The sequence below is a fragment of the Phocoena phocoena genome, chromosome 5 (assembly GCF_963924675.1).
Source record: "Phocoena phocoena chromosome 5, mPhoPho1.1, whole genome shotgun sequence".
Taxonomy (NCBI): domain Eukaryota; kingdom Metazoa; phylum Chordata; class Mammalia; order Artiodactyla; family Phocoenidae; genus Phocoena; species Phocoena phocoena.
In genome coordinates, this window is record NC_089223.1 from 73,989,737 (window position 1) to 74,003,966 (window position 14,230).

Sequence of the window (14,230 nt, forward strand, 5' to 3'; positions counted from 1 at the left end):
ACAGGGATTTGTCAGTCCATGAACTTGGGTTTGAATGCCAGCTCCACCATATGCTAGCTGGTTACCTTAGGTTTGTATACACCACTGTATTAATCTACTCGGGCTCCCATAACAAAATACCATGCAGGTTGGGTAGCTTACAGCAACAGAAATTGATTTCCTCATAGTTCGGGAGGCTAGAAGTCCAACATCAAGGTGCTGGCAGGTTTGGTTTCTCCCAAAGCCTCTCTCCTTGGCTTGCAGACGGTCACCTTCTCACTGTGTCCTCATGTAATCTTTACTATGTGTGCTCACATTCCTGGCGTCTCCTCTTCTTCTTATAAGGACACTAGTCCTACTGGATTAAGCCCTTTTATGACCTCATTTAATCTTAATTACCTTTTTAAAGGCCCTATGTCCAAATATAGCCACATTGGGGGTTAGAGCTTCAATATATGAATTCTGAGAGGACACAGTTCAGTCCATAACAACCACTCTGTGCCTCAGTTTCCTCATCTGTAAAATAGGAATAGTAATAACATTATCTCATATGTTGCCATGAGTTGATTAAATAGGTAAAAGAAAGTGGCACACACACACACACACACACACACACACACATACATGTATCTGCCCCTGGTTCCTGACCCAGAGCTCCTAAATCCTTTGGAATTTCCTGGACAATAGCAGTGTCTTGTTCTAATGAGGTGACTCTAGGTAGGCTCCTGGATTGGGGCTGGTCACCAGAAAGACCAAGCCATGATTAGAAGCTTGGAATTTTCAGTCCTACCCCCATTGTCCAGAGAGGGGATGGAAATGGAGTTAATGATCGATCATACTTTCATCATGTGAAGCCTCTATGAAGACCCCCTAAAGTACAGGCCTCAGAGAGCTTCTGAGTTGGGGAACACGTGAAGGTGCTGGGAGAGTGACATGATTGGAGAAAGTCTGGAGGCTGCACGCCCTTCTCACACACCTTGTCCTCTTCCATCTGGATGTTCCTGAGTTATACCCTTTTATAATAAACTGGTGGGCTAGTAAGCAAACTTCCCCTGAGTTCTGTGAGCCACTCCAGCAAATTAATCAAACCCGAGGAGGGGGTCACGGGAGCCTCCAATTTGTAGCCGATTGGTCAGTCAGAAGCACAGGTGACAACCTGGACTTGCAGTCGGTGTCTGAGCGGGTGTGTGGGGCAAGCAGCCTTGTGGGTCTGAGCCCTTAACCTATGGGATCTGACTCTCTATCCACGTAGATGGTGTCAGGATTGAGTTAAATTGTAGCACACCCAGCTGGTGTTGCAGAGACTTGCTTGGAGTGGGGAAAACCCCCCTCACATTTGGTGACGAGAAGGGTCAGAAGTGAAGCGTTCCGGGTGAGTAGTAAAGGAGAAGTGGATTTTTCCCACTCGTTGTGTAATGTGTGCACAGACACTCGTAATAAATGCTGCGTGTGACACTGTTGTCCGCCACCTCTTTCTCGCCCACTTCAACCCCCTCCTCACCACCACATTCACAAGTGTTAGTTAGCATCAAGTGTGACGACCACAGTGCCGCAAAGTCAGATTTTCCAAAATGTTTTATGAAGCCTTAAACTTGCCAGGATTCCTTTAGGAGTCAGGTTCCTCTTCTCAAAAGTGGGTAGAATACCTCATTCACTTCATTGTGAGAATTAAACTAAATTGAATTAGGTAATCAATGAAGAGCCTCTATCATAGGAACAAAATAAATGCAAATTCCCTCTCTCCTCCTTCTCGTTCTGAAATCCCCTCACCTAAGCACTACTGAGAATTTTTTTTTAACATCTTTATTGGAGTATAATTGCTTTACAATGGTGTGTTAGTTTCTGCTTTATAACAAGGTGAATCAGTTATACATATACATATGTTCCCTTATCTCTTCCCTCTTGGGCCTCCCTCCCTCCCAGCCTCCCTATCCCACCCTTCTAGGTGGTCACAAAGCACTGAGCTGATCTCCCTGTGCTATGTGGCTGCTTCCCACTGGCTATCTGTTTTACATTTGGTAGTGTATATATGTCCATGCCACTCTCTCACTTCGTCCCAGCCCGCCCTGTCCTCAAGTCCATTCTCTACGTCTGCGTCTTTATTCCTGTCCTGCCCCTAAATTCATGAGAACCTTTTTTTTTTTTTTTTAGATTCCATATATATGTGTTAGCCTATGGTATTTGTTTTTCTCTTTCCGACTGACTTCACTCTGTATGACAGACTCCAGGTCCATCCACCTCACAACAGATAACTCAGTTTCGTTTCTCTTTATGGCCGAGTAATATTCCATTGTGTAAATGTGCCACATCTTCTTTATCCATTCATCTGTCGATGGACACTTAGGTTGTTTCCGTGTCCTGGCTATTGTAAATAGTGCTGCAGTGAGAATATTGTGTTTAAGACAATAATAAACACTTAGAAATATGCTTAAGGCATATGGAGATCATGATTTCACTGCTGTGCAAAAATGCATGTCTTATGTCTTCAATTAAAAGCAAGACCTGTTGGTGTCATGACTTCAGTGCTGCTCAAACGTGTGTTTGAAGTTAAAAGTCAAAACCCAGTGCACTGGCACCGTCCCACTCCCCAGCGTGAATCCCACCCCCCCCAACCTGAGGGGAGAGGCGGAACCCAGGCTACAGCTCTGCCCAGTTGGACTAGCTCATCCACCAAAGAGACCGTGCAGTGAGGACGCGTGAGGAAGCAGAGACAGCCCAGAGACTGTTAAATATTTAAAGTCATGCAGAATCAGCTCTCGGTCCTCCCAGTGTGACTGCCCTTGCACGTGCCCTTCAGCACATCAGTGGTTCAAACCTCGTTTCCGGTAGATCTCAGAATGATTGCTTTTCTTGATGTGGTAGAGTGGTGAGTCAGCAAGCGTTTTTATAAAGCAGAAGGAGCAGTTGCGGAATAGTCATCGCAGGCAGGAGCTGACTTGGGGAATGGCACAAAGAGGGAGAAATCAAGGCACAGGGCTTTGAAAGAATCCTTACATTTTCATTTAAGGATTTAAAGTCACCGAAGCCTTAAATCTCAGAAACCTGCGAGGCTCCACGTTGTGCATGAGAGATGACTACGGGCACTGCTTCTAAACTGTGGTGCACCTTCCCCTTCTTCCGTTAGATAATTTAGCTTTGAGTCCCTGTCATTGAACATGCTCTGAGCATTTCCTGAATATAGGCAATCTGGTTGGCATTCCTGCCCTCTGACCTCGTAGGTTTCCAGAGTGTTTACTAAGAACGGAGCCTGTTATTTACTAGAGACAGTGCTGACCCCCGCTGGGAACCCCCCTCCATGAACTGACCACCAGGAACCAGGGGAGCAGGCCCTCGGGGAGGTGGGCATTGTAGACGATATTTCAATTATGGATCAATCCTTAGTGCTTGGCACGCTGTAAGTACCACATGCATGGTAGTTATTATGATGAATGTCCTCTTTGTAGCAGAAGCTGTCAGCATAGAATGTTAGCATAGGTTGTACCTTTCCAGTAGGGTGATCTTATTCTGAAAAATAGGCAAGAGGGAGAGTTAAGTAAATGGCACTTGCGGGCCCAGAGCCCCAAAGGGCCAGGTGTCTTGTTTTCTGCCCGAATGCTCACCATGTTGCAGACAGCCTGGGGAGAAACAGAAGGAACAGCTGAAGTGCTCATTGGGGTCAGTGTAGAAATGCTCTCTGGGTTGTCCCTGGCTGCCGAGGTCATTGCCGTGCTGAATAATTAATCAGGCTGATTCTTTGCTTCAGCCAGATGGAGAACTGGGTCATGCTCCACTCCAGAGTCCCCAGGTACCTCTCTGGCCGAGCCCATTGAGATGCTGGATTTAGAAAGTATTTCTGTGCTTCAAAGAAAAGCAGTAGCAGAGGAAGCCTAATTTTATTTCAAACTGTGCCTGTAATGACAATGATCTGCATTCCTATGTATCATGACCACAAACTCTGATTTGCTAAAGACCTCCCTATTACAGAAGCCATGTCCAGGGAAGATATTTTGAACCTTGAAAAGCCTATGCATTTTTAGAACAGCAGACTCTAAAAGTCATTTAAGGTCACAGCCCTTCGTTTACTAGCTGCCTTATTTCTTGGCAAAATCTGGATGGTCGGGCTTCCCTGGTGGTGCAGTGGTTGAGAGTCCGCCTGCTGATGCAGGGGACGCGGGTTCGTGCCCCGGTCTGGGAAGATCCCATATGCCGTGGAGCAGCTGGGCCCGTGAGCCATGGCCTCTGAGCCTGCACGTCCGGAGCCTGTGCTCCGCAACGGGAGAGGCCACCACAGTGAGAGGCCCGCGTACTGCCAAAAAAAAAAAAAAAAAAATCTGGATGGTCCAGCGATCGACCTGTGGGCAGAAGCCAGGTTCGTGCTGTCTCTGATGCAGTAACTGGGACGGGAAAGGGCAGAGGGCTGTTCTGAATCCTTAGGGAGAGATCCCAGGACGTAGGCTATCAAATATGATGAATGTACCCTAAATGGATATGTTATTGTGGCCACCAGGATGAAATAAAAAAGGATTCTCTCACAGTTTCTACGTGGGATGTATGATTATTCAAAAGGTCCTTCCTCATAGTCACGTACAGTGAGAATATGTTTATTTTTTTTCCACCTGACCTCAAGAGCACAGATATAAAGAGTCTCCGCAGAGCAGCTCTGCGTAGCTCAGGCAGCAGCAGGATCGATATGCTCTTAGAATCCAGGTGAAATGGGCTTGAATCCCAGTCTCGTGTCCTGCGATGTCCATGGGTTCCCCAGCACAGTTCTGCCCGTTCCCTGGGCTTATATTTCTCTTGTGTTGACTCCCTGTTCTCCACTCTGAGGCCTCCACCACTACTTTTCCTCCACCAAGCATCTCCACAGGGGAGGAGTACACCCTTCTCTTAATTCCTGATGTCAGCCATCTCTGTAGCAGACTTTTGCTGGAGCATCAAGGGTAATATCGAGGGGGCTTACATTGCATCAAAAACAGTCATTGGTTTTCAAAACTGGCTGTTGGACTTCCCTCACCTTTCTTTTTAATGGCAGTGCCTGCCATTTCCGAGGTTGTGCTCCCCCCGAGGCTGTGCAGTATGCAAACACACACATACTTTTGGATATATTTGCAGGAGGTTTAGAACTTGCTGAAGCCCCGTCCGTGGCTCTCCGAGGTCCGGGGACTCTTAGGTGGACCTGAGGGTTCCACCCCCTGCTCCTCCCCAGGCCCTGGGCCTCTCCCCACCCCCAGGCACAAGGTATAGCCATAGTGAGGTTGGATCATTAGTTGGAAAAACGAAACCGGATTGATTGCCTGACTGTTGGTGGTGTTCCTCAATCCTGACACTTTTGACAGGGATCAGAGACCTTGTGAAAACAGTAGCCACCTTTCCGTGAGCATTCCCGATGGGCCAGGCCCTGTTCTTAGCATAAGCCTTACCGTTAATCATGCCAGTACCCCCAGGAGGTCCATACCGCTATCCTCACTGCAACAGATGAGGAAACTGAGGCTCACCAAGATTAAGTAACTTGGCTCAGATCACACTGCTCATAGTGGCCAGCCTGGGATTGGATCCCAAGGCAGTGACTTGAAAACCTGGGCCCTAAACCACGGTGCTCACAGCCCCTCCCCCCATACCACTGTACCTTACTCTTTGTGGTTCATGTCCACAGAGCTGTGTGACCTCTGGTGTCACAGCCAAACAAATACGCCCTTCCAGTTTTTTGCAGTACTACTCAGAGCAGAGTGTTTGGCCTCTTTGGTTCATTGATGTGCCTCCAGTACCTGGCATATAACAGGTGTCAGTAAATCTCTGTGAAATGAATGAACCCATCCATCCTACAAGGCTCAGCTCAATACCATCTCCTTCCAGAAGCTGTTCATAACTCCCTCTCTGTGAGTTAAAAGGCTCCTCCCGGGCTTCTCTGGTGGCGCAGTGGTTGGGAGTCCGCCTGCCGATGCAGGGGACGCGGGTTCGTGCCCCGGTCCGGGAAGATCCCACGTGCCGCGGAGCGGCTGGGCCCGTGAGCCATGGCCGCTGAGCCTGTGTGTCCGGAGCCTGTGTTCCGCAACGGGAGAGGCCACAACAGTGAGAGGCCCGCGTACCGCAAAAAAAAAAAAAAAAAAAGCCTTCTCCCTCCATGAGCAACCAGCGCGCACGTGGGCCTCTGCATCCCCTTATTTCTCGTTGCCGTGTCGTGGATTCCCCTCTGTGTCTACCCCGCGTCGCACTCATTTCTCTATGTCTCCAGGAACTAACAGGCACTCAGTAAACGTTTGTTGACTTGAAGGCACGGTTATTGTGCTGCAGGGTAATTAGGCTTAAATGGTAAGCAGTTCCTATAAGTGAGTGTTCATTAGGATTACAAATTGTAGCTCTTCTCTTAAATTTTCTCAGTTTCTTCATACCTATAATTTAGTGTCGCTGTCAATTCTGGTATCGTTTACTTTTTCGTCATCATCCCTCCGTAGTTATGTAGAGCACTGACCATTTCTGGGCTTCAAATGCGCTACTTCACAGACTGCGCTCATTTGAGCAGCATCTTCTTTGATGCCGTGCACGGAGGCTGGCTCGCCTGGGAGAAAGGCAAGGTTTGTGTCCGACTGTAGCTCTAGTAGCTCCAGTTCCCTCGTCTCTCCCCTCCTCCATCCCCTGCCCCACCTCGTGGTCCAGGAACGAGGCCCCCAGTTTTCTGCCAGCAGGCTCTCATCTTGCTTGTCCTCGTCGAAGCTCGGACAAGGAGAAGTGGAAGGCCTGTGGGAGAACACAGGCGGCCATGAGAGGATCTCCTGCAGCCAGAGAGAGAAGAGAGGGAACATTTGCTGAGGGCCTGCAGTGCCCCAGCCCTGACCTTCCTCGTTTGCTTTTTTGGCTCTCCCAGAAGTGCTCTGAGCTTACGGTTATTGTCATTTTGCAACTGAGTAAACTTAGGTTCGTGGAGGCTGAGCTCCCACTGATGGGAATGTGGACCTGGGACTGTCTGGCCCTGGAAACCAAGGGCTTGGCACTGAGTTCTACCCCTCGACACATGTCTTAGGAAGAGGTTCTGCCCAGGCGTCAGTTTCTATTAATAGAGGACTCAAAGAAACAGAAGTTGAAACAGGATGTGTGCTTCCAACCAGGATATGACAGTTGGTTCCAGGGCCGGGGAGAGAAACCCGGTGGGAGAGAAGGAAGCCCCAAGCCAAGAGCTGGGTCCCTCCCAGTTCAGCCATGACCCTGGTTCCCTAAATGCTCGTAATAACTAACAGCAGCACCAGGCACAGCGGCAAACCCTGCCCTGTTCATCCTCACAGCATAGATAGGGTGTTGTGAGACAGGGATTTTTAGTACCCACCTTTTACAGATGAGGAAACTGAGGCACAGAGAGGTTAACTAACTTGCCAGATTCGCCTTTCAGAACAAGTCGTAGGAACAGCATGACTTTGAGTAAGGAAGGGGCCATCTGTGGACGGCAGTGGTTCTCAAAGTGTAGTCCTCAGACCTGCAACTTCAGTGTCACCTGGGAGGCTGTTAGAAATGCAGGTTTGGGGACCGCTGAATCAGAAACGATGGGGACGGTGTCCAGTTTTCTGTGTTTTAACAAAGCCCTCTGGGTGTTTTAGCTTTGGCTGAGATCTGTTAAACTAGAGAAATCTTTAAAATCCACACATAGAGAAAAAGTTAAAATTTATCAATAGCATAATAAAGGTTTGTTGAGTTCTTATTACATGCCAGGCACTATGCTAAATATTTTACCTGCATTATCTCACTTAGTCCAACAACAATACTATAAAGTATAGGTACTATTATTATTCCCATTTTACAGATGAAAAAACGAAGTCTTAGACCTAAGTGACTTCCTCAAAGTCACCAGCTGGTAGGTAGCAAAGTCATGACTTGAATCTAGATCCATCTGATGACACAGTCCATACCCTGAACCATCCATTACTCATTTTTGCCCTTTTGGTAAAGAGCTATTGAAGAATGAGCATTAATATAAGTACAAATGTTGATATTTTTTGCAAATTTTGAAAAAAGTGGGATAGGGAGGGTGGGAGGGAGACGCAAGAGGGAGGAGATATGGGGATATATGTATACATATAGCTGATTCACTTTGTTATACAGCAGAAACAACATTGTAAAGCAATTATACTCCAATAAAGATGTTAAAAAATAAATAAATAAAATGACCAACAGGTAACTTAAAAAAAAGTATTTGGAAAGTCAGATTGATTAAACATTTGATTACATATTTTGATTGAATATTTTGAGCTCCTCCTATTCTCTGAAATGAGTGTTTATTCACAGAGCTGATTCTAATCCCCGAGTTTAAGGAAAAGTGGTGTTGGTTATGAACCTTCCTAGCCACACGAGGGCAGCACCAAATAGCGCAGGTTGCTCTTTGCCGCTTGGTTCTTTGAAAGGAAACGGAGCTCGCTGCTTAGTGGAGTTTCCCTTCCATAAACCCGTTTTCCCTTCCTTTGTCCGTAGGGACCAGCGGTGAAGCTTCTCAGATCAGATACTAAATTACATACGGAAAATTAATCATATTGTGAGGGCTCTTGTTTTTTGAAATCCATGTATTCTTGGACTCAAGTACAAAAAAGCAGCCAGTATTCTTTTTTTTTTCACATTCTATTTTTTATTTTTTAATTTTTTAAAAACATCTTTATTGGAGTATAATTGCTTTACAATGGTGTGTTAGTTTCTGCTGTATAACAAAATGAATCAGCTATATGTACACATATATCCCCATATCCCCTCCCTCTAGCATCTCCCTCCCACCCTCCCTATCCCACCCGTCTAGGTGGTCACAGAGCACCGAGCTGATCTCCCTGTGCTATGCGGCTGCTTCCCACTAGCTATCTGTTTTACATTTGGTAGTGTATATAAGTCCATGCCACTCTCTCACTTCGTACCAGCTTACCCTTCCCCCTCCCTGTGTCCTCAAGTCCATTCTCTACGTCTACGTCTTTATCGTCTTTATTCCTGTCCTGCCCCTAGATTCTTCATAACCATTTTTTTTTTAGATTCCATATATATGTGTTAGCATACGATATTTGTCTTTCTCTTTCTGACTTATTTCACTCTGTATGACAGACTCTAGGTCCATCCACCTCATTACAAATAACTCAATTTCATTTCTTTTTATGCAGCCAGTATTCTTTTTCACCTTCCTTATTGTTAATAAATTCTTTGAGTCTTCACAGGCTGTAGGACTCTCAAGTAGGCTATTAGAGAAAGTGGGGAAATGTGCTCCTGGCTTCTAGTTTTAGGGCCTAGGACCATCCCACAGTAATGCTGGTGTATTAGGGTTCACCCCCACCAGGATCACCAGGATGCTGTACCGACAGCAGCTGCTGTTGATTTTGAACCCCATTTCCACCTGGGCATATCTCAGTGTCCCATCCAAGCCTTGGTTTCTATGCCAGAGGCTGAATTCGCTGGAATTTTTTGGAATTTTATTTATTTATTTTTATACAGCAGGTTCTTATTAGTTATCCATTTTGTACACATCAGTGTATACTTGTCAATCCCAGTCTCCCAATTCATCATACACACACACACACACACACACACACACACACACACACACACACACCCCGCTTTCCCCGCTTGGTGTCCATACATTTGTTCTCTACATCTGTGTCTCAGTTTCTGTCCTGCAGACCAGTTCATCTGTACCATTTTTCTAGGTTCCACATATATGTGTTAATATACGATATTTGTTTTTCTCTTTCTGACTTACTTCACTCTGTATGACAGTCTCTAGATCTATCCACGTCTCTACAAATGACCCAATTTTGTTCCTTTTTATGGCTGAGTAATATTCCATTGTATATATGTACCACATCTTCTTTATCCATTTGTCTGTCGATGGGCATTTAGGTTGCTTCCGTGACCTGGCTATTGTAAATAGTGCTGCAATGAACACTGGGGTGCATGTGTCTTTTTGAATTATGGTTTTCTCTGGGTATATGCCCAGTAGTGGGATTGCTGGGTCATATGATAATTCTATTTTTAGTTTTTTAAGGAACCTCCATACTGTTTTCCATAGTGGCTGTATCAATTTACATTCCCTCCAACAGTGTAGGAGGGTTCCCTTTTCTCCACACTCTCTCCAGCATTTGTTGTTTGTAGATTTTCTGATGATGCCCATTCTAACTGGTGTGAGGTGATACCTCACTGTGGTTTTGATTTGCATTTCTCTAATGATAGTGATGTTGAGCAGCTTTTCATGTGTTTGTTGACAATCTGTATGTCTACTTTGGAGAAATGTCTGTTTAGGTCTTCTGCCCATTTTTGGATTGGTTTGTTTGTTCTTTTATTTTTGAGCTGCTTGAGCTGTTTATATATTTTGGAGATTAATCCTTTGTCTGTTGATTCATTTGCAATTTTTTTCTCCCATTCTAAGGGTTATCTTTTCGTCTTGTTTGTAGTTTCCTTTGCTTTGCAAAAGTTTTTAAGTTTCTTTAGGTCCCATTTGTTTTTGTTTTTTGTTTGTTTGTTTGTTTGTTTGTTTGTTTGTTTGTTTTTGCGGTACGGGGGCCTCTCCCTGCTGTGGCCTCTCCCGTTGTGGAGCACAGGCTCCGGATGTGCAGGCCCAGCGGCCATGGCTCACGGGCCCAGCCGCTCCGCGGCATGTGGGATCTTCCCGGACCGGGACACGAACCTGTGTCCCCTGCATCGGCAGGCGGACTCTCAACCACTGCGCCACCAGGGAAGCCCTGTTTTTGTTTTTATTTCCATTACTCTAGGAGGTGGATCAAAAAAGATCTTGCTGTGATTTATGTCAAAGAGTGTTCTGCCTATGTTTTCCTCTAAGAGTTTTATAGTGTCCCGTCTTACATTTAGGTCTCTAATCCATTTTGAGTTTATTTTTGTGTATGTTGTTAGGGAGTGTTCTAATTTCATTCTTTTACATGTAGCTGTCCAGTTTTCCCACACCACTTATTGAAGAGACTGTCTTTTCTCCACTGTATATCCTTGCCTCCTTTGACCATAAGTGCGTGGGTTTATCTCTGGGCTTTCTATCCTGTTCCATTGATCTATATTTCTGTTTTTGTGCCAGTACCATAGTCTTGATTACTGTAGCTTTGTAGGTAGAGTCTGAAGTCAGGGAGCCTGATTCCTTCAGCTCCGTTTTTTTTCCCTCAAGACTGCTTTGGCTATTTGGGGTCTTTTGTGTCTCCATACAAATTTTCAGATTTTTTGTTCTAGTTCTGTAAAAAATGCCATTGGTAATTTGATAGGGATTACATTGAAGCTGTAGATTGCTTTGGGTGGTATAGTTATTTTCACAGTATTGATTCTTCCAATCCAAGAGCATGGTGTATCTTTCCATCTGTTTGTATCATCTTCAGTTTCTTTCATCAGTATCTTACAGTTTTTCTGCATACAGGTCTTTTACCTCCTTATGTAGGTTTATTCCTAGGTATTTTATTCTTTTTGTTGCTATGGTAAATGGGAGTGTTTCCTTAATTTCTCTTTCAGATTTGTCATCATTAGTGTATAGGAATGCAAGAGATTTCTGTGCATTAATTTTGTATCCTGCAACTTTACCAGATTCATCACTGGAATTTTGGCTAGAGTAATTATAATAATTTATTATACAAATTAGGACACTTTTAAGAGTAAAAGGAGCTGCTCTTAATAATTTTTCCAGAGCAACAAAGATAAATCAGAACCCTCCTGAGGATAATTGGAGCATAGGGTCACGCTGATTTCAAATCTCCTTTCATTTCCCCCCTTTGATGACTCCTTTTAAGATGTATGTGACACTACATTCATTTGCTCTTTCACTCAGCAATGCTTATGGAGTGTTTTCTGTGTGCTAGGTTTTCTGCCTGTATTATGTTGTTTTCTCCTTGTAAGAACCCTCTGAGTTAGCTATCATTATTATTCCCATTTTTGCAAATAAGAAAAAAATTGGGACTCCGTCAGTTATACGGCCAAGATCACAGTACCTGTAAGTCAGAGCTAAGATTATAATTTAGGCTGTCCCTGCTCTTGGGCCAGGTACACTCAAACTGTATTGACACCACTGGCTGTGTTCTTGTGCCTCTTTTGTGGACCCAGCCCCATCGGATGCTGTCCCTCCAGCAAGCTCTCAGGCATATGGCAGAGTGGTTAAGAGTGAGGGCGCAGAAGTCGCACTGCCTAACTTGCATCCTGGGTCCACCGCTTATCAGCCTTGTGCTTCACTCACTTTCCTTTCTATGAAATGGGTACAGTAACTTAGTATTGACCTCACAGGGCTGAGGAGAGGATTAAATGACTAAATACCTATGAGGTGACTTCTAGAACTCACCTAACGATGGGGGCTAGTTGCCAGTGGAGCCCACCATTTTATTAGAGGGTTGGGACTTCCAGTTCCACACCCACCTCCAGGGAAGGGAGAGGGCCTGGAGGTTGAGTTCAGCCACCAGTGGCCAGTGACTTAATCAGTCGCACGTATATAATGAAGCCTCTACAAAACCCAGAGGGCACGGTTCAGAGAGTTTCCAGGCCAGCGAACACGTGGAGCCTGGGGAGAATGGCACCTGGGGAGGGCATGGGAGCTCCGGGCCCTCTCCTTGCCCTGTGCATCTCTTCCCTCTGGCTCTTTATTCCTGAGTTATGTCCTTTTATAATAAACCAGTGATCTGGTATACAAAGTGTTTCTCTGAGTTCTGTGAGCCACTCTAGCAAATTTAATGAACTCAAGAAGGGGGTCATCCGAACCTCGATCTATAGCTGGTCGGCCAGAAGTACAGGCGACACCCTGGACTTGGGGTTGGCATGTGAAGTTGGTGGAGGCAGGAGGTGGGGCGGGCAGTTGTTGGGGGGACAGTCTTGTAGAACTGAGCCCTTAACCTGCAGGATCTGACGCTCTCTCCAGGTGGATGGTGTCAGAATTGAGTTGAATTCTCGGACACCCTACTGGTGCTTTGGTAAAGGTGGAAAAGCTGAGTTTTTCCATTACAGGGTGGTACGTAACAAGATGAAAATGACGGGGGAGGGCTGGGTTGTGGCATTGTGAGCCCGGTGAAGTTCTGGGCAAGGGGCTGCCCTTGCACCTGTGACATCCTCTACCCCTTGGGCAGTTTCTCTCCAACAGAAACACATGAGCACGTGAAATGTGAGGACATCTCCCAGAACCTTTCCTCAGGACACAGGGTCCTGAGTAGCTTTCGCGGTTGTTGTAGGGATGACCTTCTCTTTTTGGTGTATTTGTAAAAGGCATCGTGTGCACCGTCAGTGAGCAGGAAACGTTCCACTCCGGGCGGTGACGCAGGTACCTCGGTCCTTCCCTTTAGGACGTGAGGATCCACCTTCTGTTAGCGTAACCGGGTTGTCTTTGGTCTTTTTGTGTTTTGTTTTCCCCTGAGAACGTGTGATTAGCAATTCAGGAAGGAGGCACCAAGTCTGGGTGTGGGGTCTGAAACAGAGAAGGTTGAACTAGAATGAATGTGGTCACTTTGGGACAGTTGGCTGCATTTCTTCATTGTATTATGAAGCTTACTTTGGGGAACTTCAGAAGACACTCTTTGAGAAACAGCCTGTTGGCTCCACAGAAGTGTGGCACCTTATCTGCCCTCCTGTCCTTAAAAGGTGGTCTCTTCAGTTGACATGCAGCTCAGGAGGAGACCCAGGTCACAGGTTGCGGTGAGAAACCGCAGTTCCAGCCACCTGGTAAACCTGGTGATTAACAGCTAGGCAGATGCTCTAGCCAGATCACCCTCGTATGTCCCAGGAACTTCTTTCTTTATAAATTTTTGGATTTTTTGCTTGTTATAATATGGATAAGATACTTTCTATATTTCTTAAAATTGAACACCTGAACTTTTAAAAGGAAAACAAGGAGTGTGATCTCAAATCAAATATCTCTAAATGATAAAAGAATAAATGGAATTTGTGCTCTAAGGTATCTCACAAGTCCGTCCATTCTGCAGGCTTTCAGGATTTGGTGCTAGTAACAAATGCTGAGACCTATTATCATGAAAGCACATTTTCTCTCCTTTTTTTTTTTTTTTTTTTTTCATTTCTGGTTATTAGAGAATACATTTTGCCTCATTGTTATTAGAAACAAGTGACAAACATGTAGCTAATTCTTTCTCCCAGGTGCTTAACAAGTAACAAATTTCACAGGGGTTACATTTCTTACTATAAAAAAAAAAAACCCTGCCTTATACTAGATAAAGGTGCTTAGAAATGTTTATACCCATTAGCCCTGTAATTCTACTTCTAGTAATCTGTTCTAAGAAAAAAAACCTGAACACACTCACACACAAGCGCACACACACACACACACACACACACAGAGAAA

The 14,230-nt window shown here is 45.3% G+C and overlaps 1 protein-coding gene across 1 annotated transcript in view; it reads left to right on the forward strand.

The window, feature by feature from the left end:
• Window positions 1-14,230, forward strand: part of APBB2 (amyloid beta precursor protein binding family B member 2) — a 224,836-nt gene that overhangs the window by 141,501 nt on the left and 69,105 nt on the right. The window lies entirely within an intron of this gene.